The following is a 17,873-nucleotide window of genomic DNA, read 5'->3' on the forward strand; positions in this document are numbered from 1 at the left end:
TACAGGAGGGCAATTTAGGGCCAGCAGCTAGTCACAGGGTCATAAAATGCATAACCAATGTACAGGGGTAAGCCGCATGGGCATGTCTATAGGGCTGTCAGAGGACATATTTAAACACACACACACACACACACACACACACACACACACACACACACACACACACACACACACACACACACATGTTGGATGCTGTGAGATTAGAACCCCTACCTATATAGTAGTACACACTATAGCTCATAGTATTTATTTCATACGCCACACTGTTTACCTGATAATACACTCTCAGCCAGTGCACTTAAGGTGGATGACATCAGCAGGCTTGCAACAGAGCCCAATGTGGAGACCAGCTGCTAGTCAGTGGGCATAAAATGCATAATCATTGTACAGAGATAGCCCATAAGGGATTGTCTGATGTGCTGCATGGGGATATATTTACACACACACACACACACACACACACACACACACACACACACACACACACACACACACACACACACACACACACAAACACACACACAAACACACACACAAACACACACACACACACAAACACACACAGACCTTGTCTGTCAACCTGTCCATCACCATTGCAAATAAGAAAGGGCTGAGAGCTGATCCTTGATGTAACCCCACCTTCAACTTAAACGCATCCATCACTCCCTCCTCAGACCTCACCACTGTCATACTACCCTCATACATATCCTGTACCACTCTTACATACTTCTCTGACACTCCTGACTTCCTTATATAATACCACAACTCCTCTCTAGGCACCCTGTCATATGCTTTCTCTAAGTCTACAAAAATACAATGCAACTCCTTCTGACATTCTCTGTACTTCTCCATGAACACTCTCAGAGCAAACATTGCATCTGTAGTGCTCTTTCCCAGCATGAAACCATACTGCTGATCACTAATCATCACTTTCCTTCTTAACCTAGCTTCCACTACTCTTTCCCATAACTTCATGCTGTGACTGATCAATTTAATCCCTCTGTAGTTACTAGAGCTCTACACATCACCCTTATTCTTAAAAATCGGTACCAAAACACTTTTTCTCCATTCCTCAGGCATCCTCTCACTTTCCAAGATTTCATTAAACAATCTGGTTAAAAACTCCACTGCCATTTCACCTAAACACCTCCATGCTTCCACAGGTATGTCATCTGGGCCAACAGCCTTTCATTCTTCATTCTCTTCATAGCTATCCTTACTTCCTCCTTGCTAATCCATTGTACTTCATGATTCATTATCCCTACCTCATCCAACCTTCTCTCCTTCTCATTCTCGTCATTCATCAACCCATCAACCCATCAAAGTACTCCTTCCATCTCCTCAACACACTCTCCTCACTTGTATGTATGTTTCCCTCATTATCCTTTATCACCTTTACTTGCTGCACATCTTTCCTAGCTCAGTCCCTCTGTCTAGCCAATCAGTACATGTCCTTTTCTCCCTCCTTAGTGACCAACCTTTCATACAGCTCTTCATATGCCTTATCCTTAGCCTTCACCACCTCTCTTTTTGCCATGAACCTCATCTCCTTATACTCTTGTCTACTTTCTTCATCTCTCTGACAGTCCCACTTCTTCTTTGCCATCGTCTTTGTCTGTATACTCTCCTGTACTTCCTCATTCCACCAGCATGCCTCCTTGTCATCCATCCATCCAGATGTGATACTAAGCACCTTTCTAGCTGTCTCCCTTACTAGCTCGGCTGTAGTTACCCAGCTATTTGATAACTCTTCACTGCCCCTCAGTGCCTGTCTTAACTCATCCCTGAACTCCACCTCACAATTACCCTTTTTCAATTTCCACCATTTGATCCTTGGTGCTGCCCTCACACTCCTCCTCCTCTTCTTGATCACCGTCATCCTACAAACCAAAATCCTATGCTGCCTAACTACACTTTCTCCGATCACCACTTTACAGTCTCCAATCTCCTTCAAACTGGCCCTCCTACATAAGAAATAATCCACCTGTGTGCATCTTCCTCCACTCTTGTATGTCACCCTGTGCTCATCCCGCTTGTTAAATCATGTATTCACCACAGCCATGTCCATCCTTTTTCAGAATCCACTACCATCTGACCTTCTGCATTCCTTTGTTTAACACCATACCTATGCATGACTTCCTCATTCCCTCTGTTCCCTTAACCAACATGCCCATTGAAATCTGCTCCAATCACCACTCTCTCACCCTTGGGTACAGTCATCACCACTTCATCCAATTCACTCCAAAATGTTTCTTTCTCATCCATTGCACACCCAACTTGTGGAGCATATGCACTAACAACATTCAAATGTGGCAAGTATATTCAAGAAAAAACAAAAAACAAAAATAAAAGAAGAAACCCCCATGACATCATTCCATCTGACACAGAAAATTCCCAAATTAACAGGAAGTAGATAGAGTATGTCGAGAAGAAAGTTTCAAGCTTCAGTTTTACACCAGGTCCCATTTTAAGGTGGTACACTTTCTATTTCCTCTACCAGGACAATTAACAGAGCCTGGTACAACAATCAAGAAATTAAATGAAAGAAACCACTTCACTACACTGGAAAACAATGAAAACCAAGCAGAAATAGAGAGGAGACCTCTTACACTACCTAGAAATAATGGGAAGCTCACTACAAATCGCAAGACAGAATGCTTTCCTAATGCAAGATTTTGAGGTACTGTATGCTGCTACTATTTCTTTTCAACAAGGTCATAACTAATTAAAAAGCATTTCAGTGGAAAAGGATAAGACTAGACATAAAATGGAATCTAATGACACTAAACTGAAGCCTGTGTCCTGGATATATGTATGTATACAATGCATATAATATGTATACGTGTGTGTGTGTGTGTGTGTGTGTGTGTGTGTGTGTGTGTGTGTGTGTGTGTGTGTGTGTGTTTTTCTTTTCTCTCACTACTGCATATACTGCATATATAGTGGAATGTTGCTGGTGAGAAAACATAAGACAAATGGGTTGATTATCTCCTAAAATTATGGAATATAACAGTATTGGAGTGAACAAATCTCAGAATCATATGTAAACACCAATTTGTATGTAAACCAATTTCTGTAATATAGTATATATATAGGGCTATCTCTCTGATTTGTTATTAAATATTTGGCATGGTTCTTACTCACAATCTAAAAGGCTGTATTGAGAAACTGAGATCAGGGTTGGGGAGCAGGATACTGTGTTGTAAGGGAATATCTAGATCTTGAGTGCATTAGAATTTGTATTATAGAGCTGTGCCTTTAACTTATATCATCTATTACATAAAAGTGTTATAACGTTACCTTATGCATGCTACACTAATTGAAATATTTTTCCAGATGGGGTAGATAAGTGGTTAGGCATTAGGGATTTTCTGGAGGGAACAGGTGTTGCAATAGTTATACTTAGGCTAATGAAAACAGTTCTTAAAACAATCCAACAAAGTATAAGGGAAATTGCTAAAGTTATTTTAACTATAACGTACAATGTAGAGAAAAAATGTGAATAATCAATTCATGGAATGTAAAGGGACTCCAAGATAAAAAGAAAAGAAAGATACTTATGCATCTACTTTTCCAATCTAAGGCAAACGTCATTTTTTACAAGAGATCCATATGCTTGCCAAAGATTGGGAAAAAGACATACCCCCGGATTCACTATACTTCCATGCAGGACTGGCTTAGTCCTGCATGGAAGCAGCCATTTAGGAGCAGGATAGCAGTGCACCAGGCATATTAATGAAGGCGGACTGCCTGAGCTCCTAAATGGACACAGCGTGTGTACGAGTGCAGGGGATATGTCTGAGAGCAGAGCTCTCAGAATATACATGCCCCTGCAATCAAGAACAGCAGTTTAGGGCTAAGAATGAGTGAGACTACTCATAGGTGCTCACATACCACCAGCAACACCCCCCCCAAGTTTATAAGAGCAATAGTTAAAATATGAAATATAAACAAGCTTTTTTTTATGAAACAGATAAAATTTAACCGTAGGTGCGTGGGTTTGCCCATCGCTTAGCTACATTTATTGCAGCTTAAATGGCACAAGAGGATAAAAATCAAGATATATGCAAATGAAGCAGTACTGCAATAGTGTAGTGGGCAAAGCATTCGCCTTATGAGCAGTTATTCCAGGTTTGAGTCTCACTCCAGTACATTTCATTTTCCATGTCAAATCACTTTATGACCAATATTTTTTGCTGCATAACCAACTAAATAACATATATTTGAGAACTGGTGTACTGCATTAAATGCAGATGTGAGGTGTCATTGTCATAATGCTGTAAAATCCACAGATAATCACAAGTCCCCCATACAGTATATGTACACATGAATCATGGATACAAATCGAAGATACAATGTGTAATTAATTTTAAATCCATGTAGTTTCCAAATCCACCACCTTCCCAAGAACCATTTTACATTACTGTCTAAATTAGTGTGGGGGTAAGCAGGAGTAAGCACTTTTAAGCAAGTTTAAGCATAGTTAAGCAGTAGTGAGAGGGTTTAGGCCTGTTTGTGTGGGAGTAGGCAATGCACACACAGGTTAAGCAATATTGAAGCTAACTCTCTGTAAGCATATTTAACCGGAAGTTAGCATTGCTTACCTTCGCGTAAACCCACGCAAACCCGCTTACAATTGCTTAAATGTACCTTAATCACTCTGCATGCAACAGCCGCTGTTCTGGCCAGAAAAAAATAAACAGCCTTTGCAGGTCTTGAACCCAGAACCCTGTACATTATATTACAGTAGTTAACCACTAAACCATCATAGCAGTACATAAGACTGAGGTATCACCAAACAGATCCTCGCTATAAGAAAATCAAACTGAATATGTGAAAGGAATCTATATACAGTTTTATGTTGTATAACCTACTACATAAAATAAATAAGTGAACTGGAGTACTGCATTAAACCCAGATATGATGTGTTATTGTAATAAAATGTTAAAATCCCCTAATAAACACAATGACCTCATACAGTGTATGTACACATGAATCATGGATACCAAACACATATATAACATGCAATGAATAATAAATCAATGCCAAAAAGCAATTGGTATGCAAATTAAAAATTAAGCAATGCTAAGCATTGCACAGCCCAGCTTACTAGGTGTAAGCAATGTGTAGGCCAGCTAACTCAGTTTGCCCATTGGTATACCCCTTTAAGCAATGCCAACCTTAGGTAAGCAGATTTGCCCATAGCTTAGCATTTTCAAAACCATCCAATCACAGCAAAGTGTGGGAAATCAGTCCTATTTAAACCCAACAGGTAGGAATACATCTCATAACTGGTTGCAGCTTCCTCCTGTAGGCACTATGACTGGTATGGGAGAGGGTGTGCACTTTTGGGTGCAGCACTGGGGCATCCAGGAGTCCAGAGTCATGGCAGGACTCCTAGTGAAAGACCATGACCAGAGACTGCTGCAGGGCCAGTACCCGGGTTCCCAATACAAAGCGGAAGCCTGGGACCATCTCGCCCGTGACCTCACCAGTGCCACTGTCATACCCCAAACTGGTGAGCAGGTCAGGCATCACTGCCGACCTGAAGCAGAGAAAGGGGGATCTCTTGGATCAGTGGATTCAAGAGGCTGGGAGGATGGGGGATGCCCCAGCCGTATGTAAGTATCAGTCCACTACCTGTTTAATAATTGCCAGCTCATGTATATTATGGATAGATATGGCTAAATATTCCTCTTTTATCTTTCACAGTGGCAGATGAGCAGGCTGTGAACCAGGAAGCCCATGCCTGTAGATTTCAGTGGTTGCAACGCGAGGCAGGTTAGTAATACTCCTGCATGTACTGTCATGGGAATCTAAAAGTAGTAGTACATTAATTGTCTGTATAAAACCCGTATTGTTTAAGGCATGTAATGCATACACCAGAGAATATGGCAGGAAGAGTCTCATGCAGGTTGTATGTAAATAAAAGCATAATAGCCTGTCAATAAAGGTCTAACTGCTGGACTGCATGTGTTTACTCTGGTATCATATGGTAATGTAGAGTTGCAATCTCTTAATAGTACTGTTGTATTAAGCACTTTTACCCACACTGTGCTGCATAAATAAAATGTGTAGAAATGTCTGTATATGACTGTTGTAATCCCAAGAGGTCATATAGTACAACTGAGAGAGACTTAGACAGAAAACAGTAAAAAGACAGACAACATAATCCAAATAGCACATTCAACTGAGACGTGAACTGTTGTATTTTTAGCACATGCAGCCATGGTTCAAATCCTGGGAGTGGTAGTAGGCTGCATGCAGAATCATACCCCACAACTGTACAGATGTGTCCAGAATGTCCAGTAAATTGGCCCATATCTGCTGCCTGTCACCCTGTCCCCCTGGCAAATCAGTGGGATGATCCCAGACATTTAAGCAGCAAATAAGAAATACAACTGATTGTCAGACATCTATAAGAATAAACCTGTCACTCTAACAACTACCAAAATGTTATGAGAGTAATAAGCCAAGTATTTCCCATCTCCACTCCCATGTTGTCAAGTTGTGACCAGAGTGTGTGCATTAACAGAGTGAGACGTATGTGCATAATACTAATGTGAAATCTGGTAATATGTGTGGCAACATTCAGGTAGTGCTAACAAACATTGCCCCCACAGGTCTGTCAGATACAAAAACTGTGCCTAGAAATAAAAGATCGATATCCTGTACTGGTACTGTTTACTCTGGTATTGTATGGCATTGTAAGTGTTGCAGTTGCTCTGAATAATAAGGTATTATTCATCACTGTCACCCACACTGTGCTACATAATAAAACCATCTAGAAAATCCTGTATAAGTGTGTTGTAATTAAAAGGTCAGATTGTAAAACCACAGGTGAATTATAGACAGACATCAGCCGAGAGATACATAGCAATATCTATTTAGAACACTCAACTGTGATGGACACTGTTTTATTTTTAGCAGACACAGCCATGGTTCAAATCCTGGGAGTGGTAGTAAGCTGTATGCAGAATCATACCCCACAGGTGCACAGAATTGTCTAGAATGTCCAGTTAATCGGCCCATATCTGCCGGCTGTTAACCCTGTCCCTGTGGCATCTCAGTGTGCTAATCTCTGACATGTAGGCAGCATTTCATGTCATATAACCGACTGTCAGGCCTGTACATATTTGGAAAATGTCAATGAAAACAAACCTGCTATTGTACAATTCATCAAAGGTTTAAGAGGGCAAAAGTCAAAATATGTCCTGGTTCACCTGCATGTGGTCAAGACATGTCCAGAGTGTGTGCAATAAGAGATGGACAGGTATGTGCATAACATCAACCTGGAATTTGTGAATATGTGTAGAAACAGTCAGGTAATGTTAACAAACAATACCTCCACAGGTATACCATGTAAGAGGTGTATACTGCAGGTAAAAATCAGTTCATGTATATAGTTGTCTAAATCCATGCCACTGTCCAAACTAAGGCCATAGGCTAGTGTACTAATACCTGTAAGGTACAGATCACAGCACTGACTAAGAAAGTAATGAGAACTACAGGAGCCACCCCCCCAACATATCTGCAACAATAACCTAAATGCACAACTCAGTTGGTATGTGCTCCATTAAATCTACTACTGGGAAATATGTCCTATTGTTTGATAAATATTTAAATTTGTTTCTATGCATGTGCCATGTTGAAATACTCTCACATTGGTGGCATACTGCCATCAATGTACCGGCATGTTGTTGTAATGGCTACTGTGGTTTCATATATGCATGTGTTCTGTTTGCTAGGCTATGTTCCCTGTCTGGTGTTTTGGGTTAATGGGAATATCTATGCATGCTGTTATACCTAATCCTGGAATGCGCTAACTATTACTAACCCACATATGTTGTAAAATTGAAACACCATAGCACGTTTGGGAAGGCCGGTCCCAGCAGACCAATCTGTCCCACCTCAGCTGGCCATGGCACCGGCACCAGCACATCTGGAGCCCACCCGGGACCTGCTTGTCTGCAGGTCCTGCACCACCATCAGGTGGAAACACCTCAGGGGATGTGGCTAGCCCCCCTGGGAGCAGAAACAGACAGGACACTGTCACTCATTGCAAAGTCCAGGGTGTGGTGTGTAGCGAGCTCCTCAGAGAGTTTGGAGATCTGCTATGCCAGCTTGAGGGCCGCGTGTCGCAATTAGACAGTTGGCCTGGCCCTCCTACTCAGCCCCCAGCACAGCCACTTTCTGGGCTGTGAGGGTGCAGTGGTAACTGCCCATGGGTGGGGTCCTCAGTCCGACTGTATCCTCTAGGGGGCTCATTGGCTTCTGATTTCTAAACACCCCTACCCATCAAGGTGTTTATCACCCATGCATCATATACCGCCCCTGTATGCTGTCTTGTCTGTCTTGTCTGATATCCTACCCATCCTACCTCCCGAAATATACCTATCCCTCCCCAACATCCAAATCTCACCTGAAAAAAAAGGGCAATCTGTTCCCACAAAAATATCTCTCCCATACAGAGCTGTCTATTTCGCACACCTGTCCACTGGAAACATGTAATCTGCTCTAATTGGCTTCACAACATATTATTGTTGTCCTCACCCCTCTCTCAAGGGTTTGAGTGTCAAAATCTATCTCCAACTTCAGTGTATACGCACAGCTCTTGCTGTAGAAGAAATGGGCAGCTATGGACCTTCCTTACACCCATCCTACACATCCCTAACTATTTTCCCTACTGTATTTCTCTCTTTGTGTCCCTTTTTTAACCACTTTCCTATCAACCCTTTTGCATTTCTTTTAAAGTAATTAGCACTAGGGTAAGCTGGTGTAAGCACTTTTAAGCAGCAGTAAGCAGGTTTAATCTTGTTTGCATGCGGAAAAGCAATGCCTACACAGGTTAAGCAATTGAGAATCTAAATCAGTATAAGAAACTGTAACCGGAAATTAGCAGTGCTTACCTTTGCGCAAACCCATGCAAACCCACTTAGAACTGCTAAAAAGTGCCTTAATCACTCTGTATCCAACAGCACTTGTTCTGCCCAGCAACAAAACAAACAGCCTCTGCAAGACTCAAACCCAGGGCCTTGCATACCATTCCCAAAGTGATTTACCACTAAGCCATGTCAGAAAGAGGGAGCCCTGATGTTTTCACCAACATATCATCCAGCATAGTCATTCAACAGTACAGGAAATGTATTTATACATGTAGCTGTATGTGTGTGCATGTGTGTGTGTGTGTGTGTGTGTGTGTGTGTATACAAATATATATATATAGATATAAAAGAGAAAATAACAAATACATATATGGCTAAAGGCACCGTTAATGGGGGTGAGGGGGCCCATGCTAAATACATCCTGTAAGTATTGATATCACCCTCTCCCTCACAGCAAAACAAATTTCCCCTGCAATACAATACCAACTGTTGCAAGTCCCATACCCAGGACCTGACACAACATGGGCACAAGATGTTAACAGTAATCCAATCCATCCCACCTGTATGATGTCAGGATGGTATGAATAACATATTATGCAGTACACTCTGGCTACCATAGGGAATGTACAATGTGGAAGCAATAAACATTCCAAAGATACATATACACACACACATATATATGCAAATGCATATATATATATATATATATATATATATATATATATATATATATATATATATATATATATATATATATATAGATATACATGTAACTGCACATACACACACAGAGATATGTACAGGAAGTTATATATTTACACCATATGAACAGCCAGTATTCCTACAGTTGCCACCTTATCAAATGAACAGTGTATGAGTCATCCATACAAAAGGCAATTCTTGCCTGAAACATATACCCACAGAGAAGTCAAAGGATATGACACCACACAGCTTTGCATACATAGGAAAGTTTTATTTGTGTACAATCACAATTGTATATGCAATGTCATATAGCTGTTTAGATTTTGAAATGCATACAAATAGAGTAATACAGCTCTCAAGCAGATCATTTTATACAGTAATCTGAAAGCATAACATATGTTGCTGTCCAGGCCAAGGCCTGCAAGTAGTACAACAGTAAAGACTGACTGGGCCACAGGATAGCAATCAATCAACAGTAAGTAATGCAGAAGTATAGTCCAGCAGCATCTAACTACACTCTATACATAATCCGTAGGGGGAAAAGTCTTAAGTTGGCACAATGGGATGTATCTGTTACATAACAATGCATAACTGAAACCATCACAATCACACTGACAAACAGAACAGTCTGTATGGCAGTAAGCAGTAGGCCATCAATCTTCCCAAGGTGAAATGTATGGTAATGTACATCCATATACCTTAAGGCAGCTTACTACTGATTTCCCTCACATGTTGTAACAGCCTAGGTTATTTATGGTACGTACCCCCCATAGACTGACTTACAGGGGCATATAACACGGTTACATACACTGACCTCTGGACTGCAGAAGGGCACACATGTTTTGTGCAGATGAAGCCCACATATATATGGACCCATCTCCGTAATATGTGTGTGGGTCACAGCAGTACTGGAATGATGGCAGGAATTGCAGCATGGCATAATCAGAGGCCACTACATAACAACTCCTTACTGCATGTCATATGGACAAAGCCTGGTATGTAGGTGGAGGCCAGAGGCCAGAACACAGGCCCATATGTGAAATAGTGTTGCTGGTGTTACAGGTTAGTCTGCAACATACCCTTAGTCAGAAATATGAAGACAGAAACACAAGTGGATGTAGCCATGTACTGATAGCACTCAACACACACACTGCCAGTGATATATCTGACACAAGACCTGTGTGGCGAACAGATAAAACATGACAGGCACACTTCTGGCCATCATGTGGATAGGTCCACAGTTGAGAGCATGGACAGGTAGGTATTATGGTGGAATTTCAGTGTGTGTGTGTGTGTGTGTGTGTGTGTGTGTGTGTGTGTGTGTGTGTGTATGTGTGTACTGTTATGCAATGCCTTTCAGGTCTTAAAGTGCATTTCTTGTTTTCCCCTCACCGGTGGCAAGGTGGGTCAGGGTCCCTCCTGCATGCAACCTGATGTTGGTGTCTATACATACGCCGGAAATGATGATAGGTGTGTTGAGGCACAGGCGGGGTTGTCAGAGGCTGAAACTGCGCCATTGTATGACATCCCTCTGTTATATCCACCCCAACCCTGCACACAGTCACAGTGCCTATAGATACACCATCACCAGTGGCCATAGCAGAGGGACAGTTGGTGGTTGGTATCAGTGCACATGAGTGTGCTACCTATGGCTGCTGTGTCTGGACACAGCAGGCATAGCCAGATGTCCAGCAAGGCACCACATAGGCAGATGTACCAGGGAGCTAGTGTTAGGGCCACTGGTCATTGTGCCCCTGGCAGAAGTGCTACAACTGGTACCACCAGATGCATGTTTCAGGCTGTCATGGGGGCACAGACACGTATGGAACTGTACAGCAGACAGAGTCTGAGGCTGCAGAGGGCTGCTTTCTCATCTGTAAGTAACAACATCCATGAACTTGCAGGTGCCCTCCGTGATTATACAGAGGTCATGGATAGACGGTTGGGTGAGATGGTGGGCCTCATCGACCATGGATTGTCCATACTAGAAAATGTGGTGGGAGTGGGGTGATGGCTGTGTGGACATAAGCCAGCAATACCAATATCTGGTAGTTGATGTGGACATGCAAGGACACAAAGCCACTCCCATAGTGGCAGTACCAGCCCCAGCACTGCAGGGGGATGCTGTCTACACCACACCACAGCAGGCCACAGGCATGTGGCCTTGGCCAGTCCCAGGAGGGACCTGGTTCCAGTGGACATATGTCATCATCAGGGGAGAGTAGCACATCAAGGCCTGTACCTGGACATGCCCATAGAACCCCTGGCAGGCACAGTCCATGTGTCCATGGCCAGAGGTGGTGAACTGCACACCCTGCCAGGTATGGTCTGCAGCTGTCCAAGAAATACCTGTATAGGGCAGCCACATGGCAGAACTGTGTGCATGCATACCCACACACACTATACAAACACACCTAGGGTAACCCCATACCTACACACACCACATCATCACACTCATATCAGCAACTTACACTCCTTACCCACGCACATGGTATCAAAAGTATGGCCCACCCTAGGTCTCTGGCAAAACAATAACACACCCTGTGCATATGATGAGACCTGTGTCACATCCCTGTCATCCATAACATTGATGAAGGGACAGGCTACTATGGTTCTGATGCACACAGTGACTGTACTACAGTGCACCAATGGACTGCTGTATAACATGCTGTCAGCAGTAATGTTTAATGCTTACATGTCAGGTAGTGTACTTGTCCAGCCATGATGCATTACAGCTATTAGTAACACTGAGTGATTGTGGTCTCCATAATGTTATCCATTTGTATTGTAGGTGTACATGTGTCAGCAGGAGGATGGTCTGCTGTCATATCTCACAAGGGGTATGGCACTGTGGTGACACCATGGCTGTGCCATATCCTAGGTACAGGTGAACACATGCCACAGGTCTGTATAACAGTTACTGCCTGTGCCACATGGACAGGTGACCCAATGGGGCATATATATTCAGCAATTTGAAGTAGATCCCTCCACATACATGCACACTTTTACTTGGCAACACTAGGACTAGACCCCTACCTAGGTATGTAGTGCTACTGATGTGTGTGGCTTTAATTGCACACACCACACAGCGTTTAGAATGAGGTGTGTTTCAGGTTACATGTTGCATGCAGAACATCCACAGGCATGTACAGTATGGCTATGGGGGATGTAATGGTTGTATATGGACAATACATAGCGTAACATACCATCATATACACATTAACAGACACATAACAGGTCGACACACATGCAAGAGACCTGGGCCTATCATTGCTAACTAACCTGTCAGTGTGTCCAATGTGTTACATGTAGGCTGCACACAGCACATGCATAACAGGGCTGGATTGTGTTATCAGTTACCTGTATGGTTGATGGTGAAATTGGTCACCATACAGTAGTACATGGGACATGTACCAGGGGTACCATGATGTAATGACAGTGTACACAGCACCCACACCCCACTGTGGATATTGTATGCACTGGAACCCATGATGACACTCTGACAAACCCACCATCATACATTGACCAGGACTGCGATACAACCCATTGTCTATTCCAAGAGTAGTACTACAGGGATATGCATCCAATGCACATGCCACAGGAAGATTAGGGTGATGCATTGTCATGCCTCTCCTATGGGCAGCAGCATCACTATCCATAATACAGTGTGGCAATGTGTATTGTAATAGAAGTATGTGGTATCGGAATGCTGTACCCTACAGATATACGCACATGCACACATACACAGACTTCCCAAACTTCAGTGGGTATCCCATAACTATCACCCCATTTGTAGAACAGTGCTGTGCTGGTACTACAAGGCTCAGGTTGCCTTTAGGGAGAGGAACATTACAGGGTACATGTAATGTTCGGTACAGCAGTAGCCACATCTAACTATGGTAATGGGTGTTGTGGTGGGTGTGAAGGGCCTCATGATATTCCCAACTACAGGTGTACTAACACACAGACACTGATATCCTCAAGTAATGCACACATACACATTTGTCAGTACTGGGTGCATCGCTGCAGGTGGTCATAGGTGTGTACCTGGCTATTGTCCATGGATGGATGGGAAGTGTAGGGGATGTGTGTACAGTGGTATCATGCCACCTGCCATGGTGCCAGCAGGAAATCTATCTACTGACACCACTGTGGTGACCCTTAGGGTGAGAGTGACATGCATCAGCCAATCCTCTGGGTGCCTCCTGCAAATGGCCGGTGAGGTGATCCAGTTGACATGTATGCAACTTGTATTACAAAACATGGTTAGTGTCTGTGTTGGTGACCTGTACCCAAGCATGTTCAGTTGATTGTGGTAGTGTAGTGGAGGTACCCATGGCATGTGGTGTGTACGTGTCCTATCTGTGCCGGTTATAACACAGCTGAGCAGACATGTCATTGTCAGTCAAGTATAGGTTGCCTGTACATATCCAAGCTGGATATCTGACATCTGCACATCTGTACAGGGACTGACAGACATCAGCTTGCCAACTACCTATGCAGTAGGATAAATGTGTTGACAGATAGACATCTGACACCAATAGGTATGCCATTACTACATGTTGGCAGCCCTCACTGACATGTGCTATACAAACAGTAGTCTACAGTTAATTTTCACATGTCACATCATTATCCACTTGGAGATATATACTGTGACACAGCTCACACACTAGGAACATGACAGTGGGGACTCAGAGTCCATCTATGCATGCAGGGGTGCTTGTTGCCAGTACTACAATTAGCAATCAGATCTTGCTTGGGAAAGCACTGTCAACAGTAGTAACATAATGATACACTACATGCCAGTTTGACTGCATATAAACTGAGATACTACCCTTGTATGTAACACATTCACATGGATAAGAGTGTTGTACAAGCCATATATACTTAAGTGTCATAGACAGGAGACTCACACCCCTTGCTACTGTAATGACAGCACATAGACACATGTTATGTACATGGCATTACATAGATATATTACAGATGTCATTACTCTGCTATGTTATCAGACTGGGATGGCAACACTGGTTACCAGGGCTGAGCCCTGCTTAGCGGGTATCAGCATTGCTGCAATATAACAGCTAAGCACATTTGCACACTGGTAAGCAAAGCCTACATGGTGTAAGTGCCCATACTTTTAATCATAAGTTAGCACAGCTTAGCTTCACGCAAAACCATGCAAACCCGCTTAAAGCTGCTCAAAACTGCCTTAACCACTCTGTATCCAACAGCTCCTGCTCTGCCCAGAAAGAAAATAAACATCACTTGTATGTCTTGAATCCAGGACCCTGTACACTATAGCTATAGCAGTTAACCACTATGCTTTGACAGATATGAGTTGTTTTTCAAATATATTTTTCAGCACACATATTGGATAGTATTGAACAAATGCTGTGACTTCTACAATTGTATAGCACTTGTTAGTGATATTACTGTTGCATCACATATGTTGTTATATCTAAATATACACACATCAGATACATACGGTGTGATACATCTGGGAAGGTATACACAACAGTAATGTTTACACATGACAAGGATATGAGATATATCAACTGATGTCAATATATATGTAGATATCTATAACTATATGTGTATATATATATATATATATATATATATATATATATATATATATATATATATATATTATACATACAGATATATCTATTTATATCAATATATATGCATATACCTATAACTATATGTGCATATTTATCTATATATCTGTATATGTGCAGACATATATAGATGTGTGTGTGTGTATATATATATATATATATATATATATATATATATATATATATATATATATATATATATATATGTGTGTGTGTGTGTGTGTGTGTGTTTGTATATGTATATGTACATATAAATATTTGTATATGTATGTAGATATGTATATGTATATATATATATATATATATATATATATATATATATATATATATATATACACACACACACATACATACACATATTTGTTTACCATATGCCCAGTACATCGAGTGGAGTCCTACCTCAGCACTAATAGTCTCATACTCTTAGTGTAAGGGGATGTCATGTATGTATTGCAGGTATATATGCAGACTATTGCTACTGTAACAACGGTTGTCTTAACAGACATGTGTGTGGGAGGTCACATCTGCTATTTACATGTATGCCATCGGTTACTGACAGACATCCTAAGGACATCATGGTACAGTACCACTGATAGCACAGTAATGATCCTGTGGACTACAGCAGAGAGAGGACCAATATATCTGGACAGTCTGGCACTCTCTGGTCAGTCCAGAGGTATACACAGATCCCCTTCGTGCAAGACATGTGGACCAAGCCTGACAATGTGGATGTTAACAGCCATGTACATGGGTATATCAGATAAATACTGGACTACATATGCCCAGACAGTTTATGCATTCACACACTCCTGTCTGTCCTGACACATAACTGGTGGTGCAGAAGTCACATGGCCACATACTACCCAGCAGTTAGTGACATACATATGTGCATAATCCCACTGCTTTGTCAGAAATACACAACAATTATGGTGGCCCGGCAGCAGTACATCTTGCAAATATCTGGATATAACATCACACTGGGTAATTACACTAAGCTGCTAAACATGTAACAATGCACTGTGCAAACTACAGGCAGACTGCCACAACACTGGCCTAAATTTTGTATGGGGGAATACACATGTACCTGCAAATATAGCAGGCTCTACAGGCATGTCACAGCACAGAGTAACAGACACCTGTGTGAAAGTTGATACCCACAACCAATGTGAACACAGCCACAGCCACATATGGTACACAAGCTTAGTATCACACTATATGGACTGTCTTATCAACACCATCCTCATATGTGTCACTCACACACTAACCCTACATATACTGGGTCATGACACAGTATGGTCCAGTGCCTGTCTGTGGTATGGGACGTGTGTGTGTTTGGCCCTACAAACATGTGAGCCAATAGGGTACCATACACTGGAGCAGCATGTAACATCAGATAGAACAGGACCAAGAACAATGACCTCTACCACAGTCTGTACACAGGCCAAGGTACATATTTGCAATAAACATACTGTCGACAATCACAATAAGTACACAGACCCCACTATTGTACACACAACTACAGAATGCCCAGGTTATGCCCTCAGAAATAACCCCTACTATACATAACATGTCTAGCAGTCTGATATCTGACTGGCCTGTTTTCAGGTATGATTTCAATAAATAATGGTGTACAGAACATATGCACCTCTTACTGCATGACATATGTACAAAGGTTGACAGACATGTGGCTGAAGCCACAAACACTGGGCCAATATTGGCATGTTGCTGTGATACCCTCATACATTTACTGTTGTAACAGGGTTTGTTGTGACATATGTCCTATGAGGGATATGAGGTCAGTAACTGTCATGGCTGTCACCATGTACTGACTGCAATCCTCAGACTATGCTTCTGCAGTTCTAAGACAGGTGATCTGAGAGTAACACAAGAAACATAGGACTCCAAACACTGCCCAGTCTGCAGACAACCCTACAGGTGGGAGATTTCTCAAACACATAACACTGTCATTACAGGTATTAAATCATGTAGACCGGCCATATCTTCACAAACCCTGTTAAACCAACATTACTCCAAATGCAGAAAAGCAACACTTACATTCTGTAGTCATGTCTGCAACATCCCCCTCCTGTTTGTTGACATGTCTCGACAGTGTATGTTGTTAGAGGTATATCCTAATACCATCTGTGATACTGTTTGCCAAACACTGACATGAGGTTCTGCTCACAGTAAATGAAAAGGCCCAACACCCACATGATGTTCCTAGGTATAGGAGTGTGTTTTGATGCAATTGGCTATGGGAATGTTACCACAGCTGTTACACATGCAATCAGCTAGTGGGGGACTGCAATTCGTGCAGAGGCCACCAGCTGATCATAAGCATCACTTACAAAACACAAGCTGCTGCCTAAGCAGAGCAGGTGTACTTCTCCACATCCACCAGAGAGAGAATGAGAGAGAGACAGACAGACACAATGTAAGACAGGGAGGGGATGGGAGAGTAAAACCTAAGCATGTTTGTGTCACACACTTACCAGTATGGGGTTTCAAATCCCTGCCTATGTATTGCTTTCACATGTCTATGCAGTTATTGCATGCACCACAGAGATTACATGTTGGGGAGCTGTTCAAAGGTGTATCTGATGGTGAGTGTCATCTGCAACAGTGATAAAGGAGGGGTAAGGTATGTGTAGTACACATGCCTGTC

The sequence above is a fragment of the Protopterus annectens genome, chromosome 3.part1 (genome assembly GCF_019279795.1).
Source record: "Protopterus annectens isolate FY-2018-M chromosome 3.part1, PAN1.0, whole genome shotgun sequence".
NCBI classification, from domain to species: domain Eukaryota; kingdom Metazoa; phylum Chordata; order Ceratodontiformes; family Protopteridae; genus Protopterus; species Protopterus annectens.